At 45.4% G+C, this 17,367-nt stretch overlaps 1 protein-coding gene and 1 long non-coding RNA gene across 6 annotated transcripts in view; one reads left to right on the top strand and one right to left on the bottom strand.

Annotated features, from left to right (window-relative positions):
- Positions 1-17,367, top strand: part of Kiaa1549 (KIAA1549 ortholog) — a 140,734-nt gene that overhangs the window by 10,044 nt on the left and 113,323 nt on the right. The gene's annotated exons all lie outside the window — the stretch shown is intronic.
- On the bottom strand, positions 9,848-14,482 carry LOC116098747. Its single transcript, XR_004121933.1, has 2 exons — positions 14,225-14,482; positions 9,848-10,144 (listed from the first exon to the last, which is right to left on the bottom strand). It is a non-coding gene; the product is annotated as an uncharacterized LOC116098747 (long non-coding RNA).

Genomic DNA, 17,367 nt, shown 5'->3' with positions numbered 1-17,367 from the left:
CTTCTCTTGTTTGGGCCTGTGGAAAGAGCCCTTCATCACTTAGCGTTTCAGGTGTGGGGATTAACTTTGGAGCCAGACAGTCTGAAGATCTGTTTTGAAATGCTGGGGAGCTTTCAAAAACACAGAACGAATGATCTTTTGGAGTCAGCTCTGGGGAACTCCAGCAAAGCCCAGGAACCCAGGGCTCACCGCTCCAGTGTGGTCCCCCAAACAAGCAGCAACAGCATCCTAAGAGCCTGTTAGAAACGCAGGCTCAGCAGGACAGGTAACCCTCGATGCCTGAAATCCCAGCACTCAGGAGGAGGTCAGCCCTGGGTCCACATGGAGCCAGAGGACAGTCTGGGCTCCGTAGACAGTGCCCATGCCCCCAGCCTACTGAATGAGCTACCTTTGAGGCATCTCTAGGTAATTTACATGTTTGCTAAGGTTTGGAAGCTCCAGCCTCAGCAGATTCTTGATGAGCCTGGGTGCATTTCAAAGGTTCCTGGTTGCTTCCTAATTAGTGGGGTGTCCTCAAGTTGTAAAATCCCAACCCAGATTTCTAGGGATCTGGAGGGTTGAAGCCTGAGCTGGTGTCTGGCTGGATCAGAAGTCTGCTTCTATTCTGAGCTTCTCTATGGGGGTCGCGGGGGCGGGGGAACAGTATGACTATCCTGATTTCCGAAACTGTATGGAAAGAATCAAGTGGGCTAGCCACCAAGGATTACAGAAACCCCTTGAGATTAGGGAACAAATGGTGACCAGGGCTTGGGAGGGAGAAAATAAAGATTTGGGTAAAGTTACAGTTTCAGTTTCCTAAGAGGAAGTGTTTAGGAAGTTGGTTGTTTAAAAAGTAACTATAGTGGTGGAGTGGCCTAATTGTTTCAGAAGTAGGAGTGAGCATGAGACTGAGGCTTTGTGGTCTAGGTAGGTGGGAAGAACCCCAGGCAGGTGGTGGGTGTGGGGTGTAGGACCCATCAGAAGCTGGTGGCCAGGACAGTGGTAACAATGTTTCCCTGACTGTGGTTACTAGCAAAGATCTCCAGGCTACTCTAAGTCAGGATTGCTCCGCCCTCCCTGACTCACTTAAGCTCCCCCCCCCAACCTTGAAGTTGTTGAGGGTTTTGTTGTTGTTGTTGTTGTTGTTGTTGTTTTATCTTGAGCAACTGTTGGCTGGAGCCTGGGCTGAGCAAGGCAGCTGGACGGAAGGGTTGGAGTTTTCATCCTGGGCTTTCATAGCAGCTCATACAATTGTAATATATGTGGTATATGTGTGTGTGTGTGTGTGTGTGTGTTGTGTATAAATATTTTTTGTGTGTGACAAGGCTTTGTTATACTCTTGGATCCAAGTGATCCTCCTGCTTCCAAATAGTCTTAAAGAATTTGTAAAACCCTACTGTTCTCTGCAGCCCTTGGAATTGGGCTTTTAAATGTTTTTATGTGTTTTGAGGGTTACAATAGTTTTATTGGTTTCCCTCCCTGATTATAAAAACAGTATGCGTTGGTTGCAATAATCAGTACTTGCTGTTCCTTCTATCTAGAACATTCTTACCTCAGATTTTATCTACAGTTACTTCCCTTCTACAGGTCCCTCCTCAGCTCCCACATGGTCAAAGGAGGCGTTCTCCAGCAAGAATGCTTTCAGCACTCCTAAGCGCCTGCCTACTTTGGTCACCACCTATGTTTCTATGTTTATTCTCAGTTCCTTTCACTAGACCATAGGCTGCAGCAAGACAGGCTTGCTTTGCTTATTTATAAAGTAGATTGTTCTGTGTGCTGGGCCCTCGGGCTGTACCACATGTTACTAAGTGGTGCTAGTCAGTAGTATATTAGTAGGCAGAGCAAAGAAGTAGAGGGACTTGCAGATTCAGTGTGGGATGTTGGAGACCCCCATTGCAAGGTGCCTGAGGTAGTGTGCTGTGGTATCCAGAGGTCCACCGATGGAGGGCCTTAAATGGCAGAAGTGATGCTCTTCTGCTGGAGCTTGTGGTATTGCCACAATCCCTCTGCCGGTGCTGAGACTGGATCTGTTCCAGGCCACACTCGTGGCTGTGGCAGTTCCTGGCTTGCAGCAGTATCGCTCTATCTTCCCTGTGTGTCATTTTGAAATTTTACCTTTTTGTAAGGGCAGTCATGATGGATCAGAGGCTCACCTACTTATGCCTGACGTCATATTAATTAATTATATCTGTGGTGACCTGTTTCTACATGAGATCATACTCTGAGATTCTCTGGGCTAAGTATTTGTTGTTGCTGTTGTTGTCCAGCCCGTAGCATTGATGTTTGCTGAAGCAGGCAAGAGCCTGCCCAGAGGTCTTTCAGGGGACACTGTCCCCAGCAGAGGATATGGCTGTGCATGAGTCTTTTTTTTTTAAAGATTTATTTATTTATTTTATGTATATGAGTACACACTGTAGCTGTACAGATAGTTGTGAGCCTTCATCTGGTTGTTGGGAATTGACTTTTAGGACCTCTGCTGGCTCCGGTAGACCCCACTCGCTTAGTCCCTGTTCGCTCTGGCCCCAAGATTTATTTATTATTATAAATAAGTAATACTGTAGCTGTCTTCAGACGCATCAGAAGAGGGTATCAGATCTCAGGTGGTTGTGAGCCACCATGTGGTTGCTGGAATTTGAACTCAGGACCTTTGGAAGAGCAGTCGGTGCTCTTATCCGCTGAGCCACGTCACCAGCCCTGTGCATGAGTCATAAGGCAGGAACTTGCCCAAGATTAGGTCTCAGAAGAGACCTAGTGTGAAGTGCAGAGGTAGGAGGATCAAGGATTACATGTGAGAGGAAGAGAGTCAGTCCTGTGTGTAGAGGCTTCATAAGAAGGCTTGTTATCAAACGGTGGTGACTAGATTACAATGTAGATTGTTCTGTTCATTGAGTATGTTCAGACAGTTAGAAAAAGTTATAAATTAACAAGCAAAAATTGCCTCACATCCCACCACTCCAGATAATTGCTGTGGCATTTTGGTGTGTCTCTTTTTAGTTTTTCACACATACAAATGCACAAGAACACACACGCAAAGCAGTGGTGTCATATCTGACACATTGTTTGGCAGTTTGCGTATTCTCACTTTGTGCTCCATTGTGGGATCTTTGTGTTTGTACCATAAGCCAATTCATCTGGGGCTGTGGATGTTCTGTGCCTCATTTAACCAGTGGTCTGTGGCTGGCTTGTAACTCTCAAGTGTTTCTACTGTACATACGTCTTCACACACTTTTCTAATAACTTCTGTAGGATAAATTCCCAGAAATAGACTCACTGGCCTAGGCAGTATGCACACATTAAATTTTGATGCACTTTGCCAAGTTGCTCTCTAGAAAAGTTGAAGCAATCCATATTATCTCTGGCAATGCCTTAGCAATGCCAGTGGTTCTTCTTTTCTTTTTTTAATCCCTCTGAGCACAGCCTGTTACCCAGCTATCCTCTTGGCCAAGCTCACAGGTAACACGTGTCTTTATAACTGTTGCATTTCTTGATTGCTAGTTGGCCTTTGATCAAGCTCTTCTTGGATGCGCTTTCTCTGGTTTCCTGTAGAAATCTCAGGGCTGAGGGACTACAGAGGGTTCAGTGGGTAAGAGCCCTTGGTGTGTGAGCATGGGTGACCATTGGGGGAATCTGAGCTCAGGGACCCAGCACTCATGTCAAAAAGCTTTTTATACTACTGATCCCATAGCTGTGGTGGGTAGGGATTGGAAGATTGCTGGGGCTTGCTGGCTGCCAGCCTAGTTCCAAGTTAAGTGAGAGCCCTTGACTCCAAAGGAATAAGACAAATGATAAAGCATGCCACCTGACATCGACTCTGGCCTCCGAGCGTGGGCACAGGTGTACACACGTGCATGTGCATGCACACCCTCACTCAAACCCCAGAGCTGGGCTGGAAAGAGCAATAATAGCCAAGTCAAGCATGGTGGGGGGCAGTATAGCTCTTGTTTCATCTCTAGAACAGCTCTGTAAGAGAGACATTCTTGCTATTCCTATTGCACAAGTGAAGACAAACCTCAGAGGGGTTCACCAGCTTGTTCAAGGATACACAGCAAATGTCCTCTCAACTCTGGGATGAGTATGCACACCCCAGCTAGGCTCCTGCTGTCTGCGCCATGTTAGTAAATGGTGCTGCAGTGTCTCCCATGAAGGTGTTCGTTCACAGGCTTGGCTTGCTTGGTGGAATAAACTATGCAATTCCAAGGTCAGAGCCATTTGTGACTCTGGGAGAGTGCCACCCTGGTGGTATAGAACAAGCCTTGACCCAAGGCACATACAGCCCTGGTCATAAAAGGGTCATACAAACCTCGGTTGAGAGAAATGAATAAGGCAGGCTTTCCAGCGCTACAGAATCACATGGATAGTTATTTTGTCTTATTTTAGCAATTGAACATTTAACAGTAACAATTTCAAAAAATGGAAGTTCCCCTTACAGAGTGTGTTCTGTCATTCCCAGTCTGGAGGATAATCATCCATAGCATTGAGTGACATTTACTCTCTGCATTTTCTCCTTTACTGAGGCTTGGATCACATCCTTGTGGTTTTGATAACATTGCTACGTAGATGATGTGTTCTCTGTGGTTTCTTCCTGACGGCCAAGTATGTGGTTCTGTTTCTTCTTTGATCATAAATTAGCAGGAGCTTCTGGCTTAAAAGTCAACTTCTCACTAACTTTCTAAGTTTGGGGGAGGGATTCAGTGCTTTCAGACAAGTCTCTTGTTCAAAACCAACAGCAGAGGCTGGAGAGATGGCTCAGTGGGTAAGAGTATTGGTTCTTGCAGAGGACCTGGATTGGGTTCTCAGCACCTACATGATGATTCATAACTGCCTGTAATTTCAGTCCCACAGATCTGGTGTCCTCTTCTGACCTCTGAGGTCACCGGGCATACATGTGGTACATAGATATACATGAAGGCAGAATACCTATACACATTAAAAAAAAAAAAAAGATTAAAAACAAAAACCAAAACAACCAGCACAGTGAGTCATTCTTTCAATGATTTCTCCACCCTTTGAGCTTTCTTAGTTCTAAGGGGAAAACAAACAAACAAAAACAAAACAAACAAACAAAACCCCCAAATAACAGCATATTAATCTCTTGCATTTGTGCCAGGATCTGATGTTAAATACTAACTTTCTAAATGATTCCCAGAAACAGTGGTCTTGGGGCTATTGCTTTTTTTTAAAAGTCCTCGTTGTTATTGTGTGTACCCATGAGGTTGAGGGGTGCACATGGGCTACAGTGCACAGGTAGAGGTCAGAGGGCAGTGCATACAGAATGTCGCCCTTTCCTGGGGTGGGGAAAAAGCGACTGGGCAGGAAAAGGCTACTGTTGAGGTATGATGCCCAGCAGCCTCCTTGTCTTATGGTGTGATAGTCACCATGTAAGTGGGATGGGACAGGTACAGCGTGGGCCCTGTGGGAAAGTGGTTCACAGTGTGCAATTTTGGTGGACCACAGAAGAAGGCATCAGCATGGAATATCTTGGTTCTTAAGAGTAGGATAGAGTGAAGTGAGGAAAGAAAGAAAGAAAGAAAGAGAGAGAGAAAGAAAGGAAGAGAGGAAAGTAGTATGGAGCGGGGAGCAGAGAACATAGGCCTGGAGAACTAAGACCATGGTATGCAGCAGCAGTTCATGGGGAAGCCAGCTGCCCCATGGCTGTGGGGTAGAGAAGGCTCATCATGGGGCAGATCCCACTGTGAGTCCAGCCTAGGACACGAACATGATGATCTTTTCTCTGTGTAGCTGCTTGGACAGTTTCTACATTGTCAGATTTCCCTCAGCATCCAGCATTTCTGCAGTAGATTTGGAAAGAGGCTCTCTAAGAGTTCTCCTGCATGGACCCTGGAAATGTCTGTTGATCTTTATTTTTATTTTATTTTTGGTATTTTTGTGGCAGGGTTTCTTTTTGTAGAACTGACTGTCCTAGAGCTCACTCTGCAGACCAGGCTGGCCTTGAACTCACAAACAGAGATCTGCCTGCCTCTGATTGCACTGGAGTACAGGTGTGCATCAGTCTTTTGACTTTTAAATGGATACCATTCTCTTTAAGTGTTGAGCTTCATTTTCCTAGTTATCTATGAGATGGTTTAAAAAAATTTTTTTTGAGTGTTTGGCTAATTGCCATGAGGGAATGAATTAGTGTGCATCTAATTTTTAGAATACTAGTAAGGTCACTTGGCAAAAAAAAAAAAAAAAACCAAAACCAAAACCAAAACAAAACCCTATGCATGAGGTAGAGAGCAGCAGCCCTGAAGATGTCCAACTCCTGAGCCCCTTGTCGCTTGGGGAGGTGAGCAAGAGATTGGTTGCCTATACCTGAGAAACAGTACAGACCAGTGGAGTCAGGGGCAGAAGTCCTGGTCAGACAGGACAGCATCACCGAGTAACCAACCAAGAGTGTCGTTTGGAGAGGACTGGCAGTGTTCTTAGAAGCAGGTTCCTGGGGGTGGCTTTCTTAGCTGAGTCACTAGGAGATGCTTAAAACAATGTTAGAACATCTAAGTAGCTGATCTTAAGGAGAAAACAGGACTCAGCAAGTTGGCTTAGTAAGCTGCTAAAGACACTGCTGCCAAGCCTGAAGACATGAGCTAGATTCCCTGGGACCTATGTGGTGGGAAGAGAGAACCAACTCCTCCTGCAAGTTGTCCCCTGACCCTGCTATGGTATATGAGTGGCACCACCCCAAACATACACAACGAATAATAAATTAAAAAAAAAAAAACCCAGATAATATGTAAAATGATGTGTGAGAATTGTTGGCCACAGAACCTAACAGGTCTGTAGTATTTCTCAGCAGTGTCCTGTGTTCAGCTCTCTCTGAGGGGATGGCTGGGGTGTGGCCACTCTGGTTGGGTCATCTTGGGTTGCTGCTTTCTGCTGTGAGGATGAATAGACCTCTCTGGACCCAGGAGAGAAACACTCACTGATGTGGGGTTGGAGCACCATGACCCTGAACCAGAGGATGAGAGGCACCATCTTTAACCATAAGTGTGGGCATGGCTGTCGTCATGGGAAGTACGTGAGAGATTATTGTTAAGTAGCTCCCGAATCATAAAACCTGACAGCTGGCAAGTTGCATAAATATTCATCTATGTATCAGTTTCCACTTCTGTGGTTCTGACAGGATGCTCCAGGGCCCACAGTTTAAGGATGCAGGCTGTAGGAGGCAGAGACTGACTGTCAGCGCATAGCTAACAGGATGTGTGTCAGATGCTTATTATTCTGTTTGAGATTCAGATTCTGCAGAGGGAGCTGGGACTTGGGAGTGGTGCCCAACCCTCAGCCCTGAGCATGTGCAGATGTGCGAGGGTGTGCATGCCTACACGCAGACAGGATAATATGTGGGTGCTTAGGAAGGGAGGCTGAGGGTAGACCAAGGAGAGAGCAGGGACAGGACAGATCAGGACAGATCTGCAAGTGACCATGGGAAGCCAGCTGCACTCATTATGTGCCTTGAGGGTTGGTTGAGCTTTGTGAGGGGACTTTGAATTTCTGGCCATTCTCATTGTGGGTCTCTTTGCTGTGTTCCATATTAATGTTTACGTTAAGTTCATTTGATTAGGATGGAGTGAAGTCACAGATACCGGGTTCTCTAACTGATTTTATCTTTGTTTCCTTGATATTCTGGTTGGGTGGGACAGCCTTCTCCAGCTTTCTTGCCTGAGTCTAACCTCTCTTCCTGCCACACTACCACGGACTCTGTGTCTTCATGGGGAGAACGCTGCTGAGCTGTTTGATTCGTGCATGCTTTATATGTGCTGCTTCTTCTTCCCAGAGGCCATGCCCCTCCCTGTTTGCCTCATTTCATTTCTTCCTCAAAAATCTCAGGCCACATTTCCCCCACAGGGTGTGTAGAAGCAGAATGGCTTAGATGCCCTCTCTTCACATTCTACTCAACTAAATTCATGACCTCCAGAGTAGGAGATCTTGCCTTGTTACTGTCTCCATACCAGTGTGCACTATGGCTGGGCTCAAAGACCATTGTTTAACAGATGAATAAAGGAGTGGTGCCATGGGTGAACCACTGACTGCATACATGATTGTGTGCACAATGGTCCCATGAGTGGACCACTTAGTGCATACATGATTGTGTGCACGATGACCCCATGAATGGACCACTGACTGTATACATGGTTGTGTGCACAATGGTCCCATGAGTAGACCACTAATTGCATACATGATTGTGTGTACAATGACCCCATGAGCGGACCACTGATTACATACATGACTGTGTGCACAGTGACTCCATGAGTGGACCACTGATTGCATACATGATTGTGTGCACGATGACCCCATGAATGGACCACTGACTGCATACATGGTTGTGTGCACAATGGTCCCATGAGTAGACCACTGAGTGCATACATGACTGTGTGCATGATGACTCCATGAGTAGACCACTGACTGCATACATGATTGTGTGCACAATGGTCCCATGAGTAGACCACTAATTGCATACATGATTGTGTGCATAATGACCCCATGAGTGGACCACTGATTACATACATGACTGTGTGCACAATGATTCCATGAGTGGACCCACTGACTGCATACATGATTGTGTGCACAATGACTCCATGAGTGGACCCACTGACTGCATACATGATTGTGTGCACAATGACCCCATGAGTGGACCACTGACTACATACATGATTGTGTGCACGATGGAATAAGGTAGAACAACTCAGGGCATGGTGAGTTTGGTGTGAGTGTGACTTCTCTCTCGTTGAGAATGGCTCTTGGGAAGCTGGGCACCCTTCATTTTCATCACTGCCTTCTGTGAGTTTTTCCCTCCCACATCCAAGTGCAGACCTCTTTATGTCTTCTGTTTCTTCAAATCTTTATCACTGGCTTGGTTTCAGGAGCCGCCTTCATGTGGTCAGACTCCAGAACTACGTCTTTGTTCCGCGTTCATCCTAACATAATCTCTATGACTGATTGGGCTGTCAAACTCTCCTGAAAATGGTGAATGGGAAGATCTCTGCAGGTTGAGTTCCTTGATGAAATACAAAAGCTTATTTAGTCTCTGTAAATGATACTCACTTTCAGATGCTTTGGAATATGAACTATATTTAGAATAAGTACCCATCTTTATTTCTGTTTCATAAATAGTTTGATACATATTTTCCTGGTTGGTTTTTATATGTTCATGTGTGCACAGTGTGTGTGTGTGTGTGTTTGTTTGTGTATGCATGTTCATGTGCACGTGGAGACAGACGACAACCTTGACTGTTGCCCTTGGGAGCCATCCACCTTGTCTTTTGAAAGTTTCTCTCTCATTGGTTTGGAGCTCTATATTTGTTAGGCTGGTTGGCCAGCGAGCTCTGGGAATCCACCTGTCTCCACCTCCTCCAGTCCTTGGGATTGCAGTTGTGCATCAACTGTGCCTGGGGTTTTAACTTGGGCTCTGGGACACGTTCAGAGTCTCACGTTTGCAAAGCAACACTTTACCAATGGATTCATCTCCCCAGTCCTTTCTTGCTGATCTCCTGAAAACTGTGCTTGCATGCACATGTAATAGACCCTATTACATGTAATAGACATGTAATAGGGTACTTTTTTGAAAGATAGAAATGGGATTATGCTACCCATAGATTTTGTGCCTTCCAGTTTTCATTTTATTGTAAGCATTTTCCGTATGCTTTAAAATATTTTAAAGTAAGCACACAATATTCATTTATAGGGCAGGATTTCCGAAGCCGTTCCTGAATTTCTTGTTTTGTGGCTTTAAGATCCTGGAATCCAGCCTAGGGCCTTGCACATGCTAGGCTAGAGCTATACCCCTGAGCTGTATCCCAGCCGTTCCTAAACTCGGTATCTTATTGTCTCCTTGCGCCTAACGCTACAGTCCTGTGATGAACCTCTGTGCACAGATCTTTTAGGTTCTCTTTATTTCCTTTAGGATAATATTAAGGAAAGAGTTGGATTACAAAGGGTAGATTTGGAGAAGAAAAAAAAAATCCCCGAGTCAGTGTTGATCAGAAGCTTGGCAGGGTGTGTCGGAGAGCATGCCAGTGTTGGGATCGTAGACTCACAGTTCAGCAGTTCTTAAAGGAGACTAGCTGGGCAGATGGCTGTTTGCTTCAAGGCCTGCTGTCTGGTTATCCTCTGCCTCATCCTTAATGTGAAAGCATGTGCTGACTCACTAAGAGTCAGCACCTTCAGCTACCTGTTAAGTCCAAAGTCCAGGAGTCAGTGTGGGTGGGAATCTGCTGCCCCAGCACCTGAGCAGGAGAGCTCACTATTCTCTGGGACCAATGGCATGATTTTGTACAAAAGGCCCAGAGTGTGAGGAATGTGGGAAGGGGTAGGGTGTGTGTGTGTGTGTGTGTGTGTGTGTGTGTGTGTGTGCTCCTCTCTGAGCCTCAGAGCCACACACTGTCTTTCCACGGCAGAGCGCCCCTTCCTTGACCCTCCCTTTGCCACAGCTGTATTTAGTGTCTCTATTCTAACTGTTCCCGACTTGAATTACAGTGATTATTTGATTTCCAAATTTGTGGTTAAAATGCATGTAGCATAAAATTTGCGATCATGACCATTTTTAAGTATAAGGTTCAGCAGTGTTAAGTACCTTTGCAAACCCTTTTCATCTTGTAAAACTGAACTTTATATCCATCAAGAAACAACTCCCTGTCCTTGAACCTCCAGTTCCTTAGAGCTACAAATCTGCTTTCTGTTTTTATGAGTGTGACTCCTGTGTTCCTCTAAACACATGGAGTCATGTGATAGGTTCCTTCAACCCTTGAGTTCATCTTTTTTTTTTGTCTTAAGGTGTTTTATTGTAAAAAAGAGAGAGAGAGAGAGAGAGAGAAGATAGAAAAGTAGAGGCTGGCCATGGCCACGTGGAGAGGGGGAAGGGGAGAGAGAACAAGAGTTGAGAGTAAAGACAAGAAGCTAAGAGGTTGAGAGAGAGCCCTTGAATTCATTCTTAATGTAGGATATGTCACAGTTCCCTGTTTAAGGCTGCATAATATTCCATCAGATGCATGGTCTATACTTTTTTCTTTTTGCCTTTTCCAAATATTCCATACACATTTCAAATTAAATACACATTCAGTGTTTGTAGTCTGGGCAATAGAAAACCCAGGTGAGACATATTTTATTTATCTGTCATTTCTGGATGGACTTTTTTCTTTTTTCTTTTTTTTTTTTAACCTTTTGGCTATTGTAAATTAAATTATAATATATTATTATATATTGTATATTTATATCATACATTTATATATAGATAATATATATTGTAAATCAGTAGATTATAGTGATTTAATTCTGTTCTCAGTACCAGACCGGACAATGAGGTTAGGGGTGGTATTGGATTCACCTCCATGTCCTGGGAGTCAAGTACTATCTTTGGCACAAGTAAGAGGTGAGTTGGTGTTTGAACAAAGAGATGATGGAACTATCCAGCATACCCCAGAGGAGGGAGGTAGGTGTGTGTGTGTGTGTGTGTGTGTGTGTGTGTGTGTGTGTGTGTGTGTGTGAGAGAGAGAGAGAGAGAGAGAGAGAGAGAGAGAGAGAGAGAGAGAGAGAGAAAGAGAGAGAGAGTATTCGGGGTGAGCAAAGCCGTATGTCCATAGGACAGGGGCTGGAGAGTGTCCCTGGCTGCTGTAGAGAGCTGCTGGACTGCTAGTCTCCCCCAGAGTTGGACAGGGCAAGTCCTGTGATATGACAAGGGCCATTCCCCTGCTATCTAGGCACATGTCATCGCCCTGTGACCCCTGCTTTGTCTCTGATGTCTCACCCCTGCACAGCACACCAGGGGGCATAGCACCAGCCTGTCTCCCAGCTCTCTTGTTCTTACAGATATATAGCACAAGCCTCCTGTTTCATTCAGCCGGCCTTTGTTCCTCATGAGGAGCTGACTGGCTCTGCATTTGGTTTTGGAGACAGGGTCTCACGCAGCTCAGGCTGTCTTTGAGCTCCCTGTCTAGACCAGCTTCCTGGTTAGTTTCTGTGGTCCACTTCACACCTCAGTTGGAGGAGTTGCCTCTAGCAGATTGGCCATGGCATGTCTGTGGGGGTGTTTGCTTGATTGCTAATCAATGCATGGTGTATGAGGGCTCAGCCCACTGTGGCCAATGCCACCCCAGGGTTGGTAGGCCTGAGTTGAAAGCTGGCTGTCCCTAAGGCAGAGGGAGCAAGCCAGTAGGCAGTAAGCTTCAAGCTCTTGCCTTGAGGTTTTTTTTGTCTTGACTCCATTCAGTGATGGACCTGTAAGCCAGATAAACTTTTCCTCCCTTGAGTTGCTTTTGATCATGGTGTTTATCACAGAAAGCTAACCAGAGCAGCCAGGCTGGCCTTAATCTCATCAATCTTCATCCCCCACTGTCCCAGTGCTAGGAATGAGACATATACCCCCACTCCTGGCCTGAGAGCTGACTTTTTTTATTATAACATGGCTTTTAGGTATGCACCCTACTTTCCCATGTTGGTTATTTGTTTTTGTTGTTGTTGTTTTGTTTTTGTTTTTAAAGATTTTGTTTTTTTTTGTTTTTGTTTTTGTTTTTTTTTCGAGACAGGGTTTCTCTGTGTAGCCTTGGCTGTCCTGGGACTCATTCTGTAGACTAGGCGGCCTTGAACTCAAAAATCTGCCTGCTTCTGCCTCCCAAGTGCTGGGATTAAAGGCAGGCGCCACCGCTGCCAGGCTGTTTTGTTTTTTAATAGAGTCTTACTATGTAACCTTGGTCTGGCTAAAGATTTATTTATTATTATATCTAAGTACACTGTAGCTGTCTTCAGACAGACCCGGAAGAGGGCGTCAGATTTCATCATTATGGATGGTTGTGAGCCACCATGTGGTTGCTGGGATTTGAACTCAGGACCTCTGGAAGAGCAGTCAGTGCTCTTAACTGCTGAGCCATCTCTCCAGCCCAGTTTTTTTTTTTTTTTTTTTTAGCTTGCTACAAACTAGAGTCTAAGAAAAGGGAACCCCTGTTTGAGGAATTGCCTCCATCAGATTGGCCCATGGGCACATCTGTGGACACGTCTAATAGATTAATGTTTGATGTGGGAGGTCCCACCCACTGTGGACAGTGCCATCTCTGGGCAAGTGGTCTTGGATTATCTAAAAGAGGAGGCTGAGCAAGCCATGAAAGCAAGCTAGTATAGGTGGTGTTCCTCTCATCTCTGCTTCAGTTCTTCCCTTGGCTGTCCTCAGAGATGGGCTGTAACTTGTAAGCCAAATAAACCTTTCCTCCTCAAGTTGCCTTGGTTACTGGGAAAGCACAGCAGCAGAAGCCTAGCTAGGACATTTTCTAACTAGATTAGCTGCTCCCTAACGCTGGGATACAATGTTGTCCCCTGGTATCCATGGAGGGGAGGGAGCTGCCGGCTTTCCGAATCCCATGAACACCAGTGTCTCAGGATGCTCACATAATTAGCAGTATTCCATGTGTATCCTCTGTAGTTTATATCTTGTCTAGATTACTTGTATGTAAGGCAAAGGCAGTGCCCTGCACATTCCCAGAACTTTTTAGGGGCTAATTGCAAGAGTAAGTTTGTATGTGTTTAGTACAGATACAAGTTTAAGGGGTGGGGGAACAGAAAACTTTTTTCATTGCCTGTTGTTTGAACCTAAAGATACAAAACCTGTGGGTATTAAGAGCAGGTTATAGAAATAATCCTGTTGACTGCTAGTTTGTACCTCCCTGATGCTAAGGTGCTATTGATAGTGTGGACATCTTGTTTTCTGTTTCTCTGTGAAAGGAACTCCTTGCCATTCAGGCCCACCGCCTGTTGCCAACGCATCCTGACTCATGGTTGTAATTGTAATCAGTTCATTCTTCTGAGACTGAGGTCCTGGTTGACCTTGAACTCCTGAATCTTCTGCTTCCACTTCCCAGATGCTGAGATTAGAGGTGTGACTACCACACCCAGCTGATAGTCCATGGGGGACTAGGCATGGGGGAAAAATAGTCTTGGAAGTATGTTGGAAATAAATGCCATTCGGTTTGTTGGGGATAAATGCCATTCAGTTTGTTTGTTTACTGTGTGCATATTTGTGTGGCGTGTGGGAGGAAGATAGTGGAAAAACTCTTAAATTTTTATTTCTGAAAAATTCCTAATTGAATGCCTGTGAGTTTCTTCCTAGGAATGTGGAGCCCCTAACTTTCCCTTTTGAGTGTAGAACAATTCCTATTTTCACTTACCCTGCTTCCTTTCATATTTGTGAATTTCGTTATAGATGTGTATGTGTGTGTGTGTGTGTGTGTGTGTGTGTGTGTACGTGTGTTCATGAGCATCAACTCACCTACTTCATGTAGGAGGACGACTGTTACTTGCTTTTAAGCCTTTTTCTTAGGATTCTGTATTTTATGCTCTTCTCCACATTGTTACTGCACGTGAAAGAAACCAGAGATGAAGCTGTTTCCCAGCAGAGTGTGAGTCTGTGCAGAACTTCACAGTAATAACATTTGATCCCTCTCATCATGGAGGGTCGCTGGCTCAGTGTCCATGCGGATGGACCCTGCCAGGACCTTGTTTGAGTTCTCCAAGTATTCCGTACAGACTTGCCTGCTCTCTGTGTTCTAAGAATCATCTTCTGGATTCTATCCTTTCTCTTCTGGAGGTGGAGTCAGGAGCTGGAAACTGGAGACTAGCCAGTGCTGCAGCAAACTCTGTCTCCAAAACCTGACCCCCCTCCGCCCCTGCAAAAAACACAAACAAAACCCAAAACAACCCAACAACTAACCCTCCTAACAAGAGCAAATGCATGGCTGGCATTCTTAAATTGGGTGTGGGTGCCAGGCATGTGTGCATATCAGAAGAAGCTTGTAGTCAGTTCTCTTCTTCCCCTTGGGTGAGGGCCAAAGATCAAACTGGAGTCATCAGGCTTGAAGGCTGGTACCTGTATCTACTGACCCATCTTGCCGACCTTTATTGGGTATTACCTATTGAGGATTTCAGCTCACTTAGTTGGGTGGCTTTTTAGAGTGTTCTAGAATTCTTTGTTGAGATTATCTCAAGATAATCACCAAGAGGCTGGGTATGGTGGTGCATGCCTTTAATCCCAGTACTTGGAAGGCTCAGAGAAATCTGAGCATTTCAGGCCAGGTTGGTCTACATAGAGAGTTCCAGAATAGCCAGGGCTACATAGAGACCCAGTCTCAACAAATAGCAAACAAAATGATCAGAGTAAGACAGTGATTAGAACAGGAGCTAAAGCCAGGCAGTGGTGGCACACACCTTAATCCCAGCACTTGGGGGGCAGAGGCAGGAGGAGCTCTGTGAGTTCAAGGCCAGCCTGGTCTAAGAGTGAATTCCAGGATATCCAGGGTTATGCAGAGAAACCCTGTCTTAAAACAAAAGCAAAAACCCAAGAACTAGTCTCAAGTGCCAAGTGTCAATTTCAATTTGTGAAGACACACTTTTGAATTAGTGTATAAATATTTTGCTACAGGAGACCTGTTAGGCAATTATTCTACCTCTTACCCTGTTTTTCATCCATTAGGACTTACTGTGCACCATCTCATTTAATCCTACCTCTCACTTTCTCAATTTCCCATTTGGTTGACCCAGGGCCAATCAGGGCTAAGGATACCCAAGTACAGTCTGTATAATCACATAGGCTGTTCTTTACTTATTTATTGGTTAATTGATTGATTTTTTTTTTTTAATTGAAACTGGGTCTGACCTAGTTGGCCTGAAACAAGAGGCTCGTGTCTTAGGGTTTTACTGCTGTGAACAGACACTATGACCAAGGCAACTCTTATGGGGAAAACATTTAATTGGATCTGGCTTACAGGTTCACAGGTTCAGTCCAGTATCATCAAGGCAGGAGCATGGGGGCATCCAGCAGGCATGGTGCAGGAGGAGCTCAGAGTTCTACATCTATATGTAAAGGCTGCTAGCAGAATACTGGCTTCCAGGCAGCTAGGATGAGGGTCTTAAAGCCCACACCCACAGTGACACACCTACTCCAACCAAGGCCACACCTTTTAATAGTGCCTCTTCCTGGACTGATCATGTACAAACTATCATAAGGCTGGCTGTTCTTGAACTTACAAGAGACCCACCTGTTACCCTTTTTTTTAGTGTTTTTTTTTCAAGATTTATTTATTTTATTTTATGTGTATGAGTCTTTTGCCTGCAAGTATGTATGTAAAATGTGTGTGTGTGTGTGTGTGTGTGTGTGTGTGTGTGTGTGTGTGTGTGTGTGCCTGGTGACTATGGAAATCAGAAGAGGGTGTTGAAACAAACCTGGGTCCTCTTCAAGAGCAACAAGTGTTCTTAACAGCTGAGCCACTTCTCTGCCTCCCCCTCCCCAGCCCCAAACTGTTCTTTGTGTGCCTACTGTCATGTGGTGGGGCCGACTGTGGAGTAGTACAAGGTAACTCTGTAATGTTTGCAAGGTAAGGCTTTGCTATTGGTTCATAAGTGCCTTTGAATTGCTGACTTTTGTGTAGCATGTGTGCTGTGTGCTTTTCCTGTGTGATTTGCCCATCATGATGGTAGAATTTCCACAGCTTTAGAGTTCTTTACTGCCTAGCACTTTATGAACTCAGACTGGCTCCAGATGATCCTAAGGGAATGACTTATGCTTTTAGTAATTTTTTGAAATTGCTCCTTTCCAACACTTAGTTTTGTGAGGTAAAGCGGGCATTCGCTTCCAGTTGGTGCGTTGCTGAGCAGTCTGGGGGCCAGCTTGTGTGTGCAGGCTTCTCAGTGAGGAGACACAGCGAAGGGACATCAACTGCTCATTCAAGGAAACACACAGAGCACGGAGCAGGAATGAGAGCAGCTGGGAAGCAGAGTCATTTACTGTTCAGGGGGAAAGAGCTGTGGAAGGCAGAGGAAGAATCCTGGGAGGGAGGAGAGTGGAATTGAGCATTCTGTGATGCGTGGTTTGGATTCAGGGACAGGAGCATGCAGGTTGGGGAGGGCATAGACGCACCTGATCTTGGGCGGACAGGTAATTCGCCGAGTTGTAGCGGGGAGGACACAGGCTAAAGTGAGGGTGAAGGCTAGCTGTGTCATGTGAGATGGTGCAGATAACTCCAGCCAGGTAGGAGCTGGGATCTGATGGAGTGTGTGGTTTCAGCTCTGGAGAAAGCCAGTGTCCAGGAACTAGAGGGAGGAGGAACTGTTGAGGCGATGTCCTCTGTGGACTAGCAGCAGAGCTGAGGTTTGCAGCAGTGCATGGAAGCCACTGCCCCCAACCAGAGCAGAAGGAATCCACTGAGGCTTATCAATTGTGTGGGACAGACTGGAAGTGGCTCTTAATGACTAGGGTCTCCCAAGGGCTTTAGATATATAACTCAGCCCTGAGACTGCCTGCCTGCCTGCCTGCCTTCCTTCGTTCCTTCGTTCCTTCCTTCCTTCCTTCTTTCCTTCCTTCCTAACTTCTTTCCTTCCTTCTTTTCTTTCTCTTCCACTCTTTCTTTCTCTGTCCCT

The sequence above is a fragment of the Mastomys coucha genome, unplaced genomic scaffold (genome assembly GCF_008632895.1).
Source record: "Mastomys coucha isolate ucsf_1 unplaced genomic scaffold, UCSF_Mcou_1 pScaffold20, whole genome shotgun sequence".
NCBI classification, from domain to species: Eukaryota; Metazoa; Chordata; class Mammalia; order Rodentia; family Muridae; genus Mastomys; species Mastomys coucha.
Note: the sequence above shows the minus strand (reverse complement) of the source record. Positions and strands in the feature narration are given on the sequence as shown.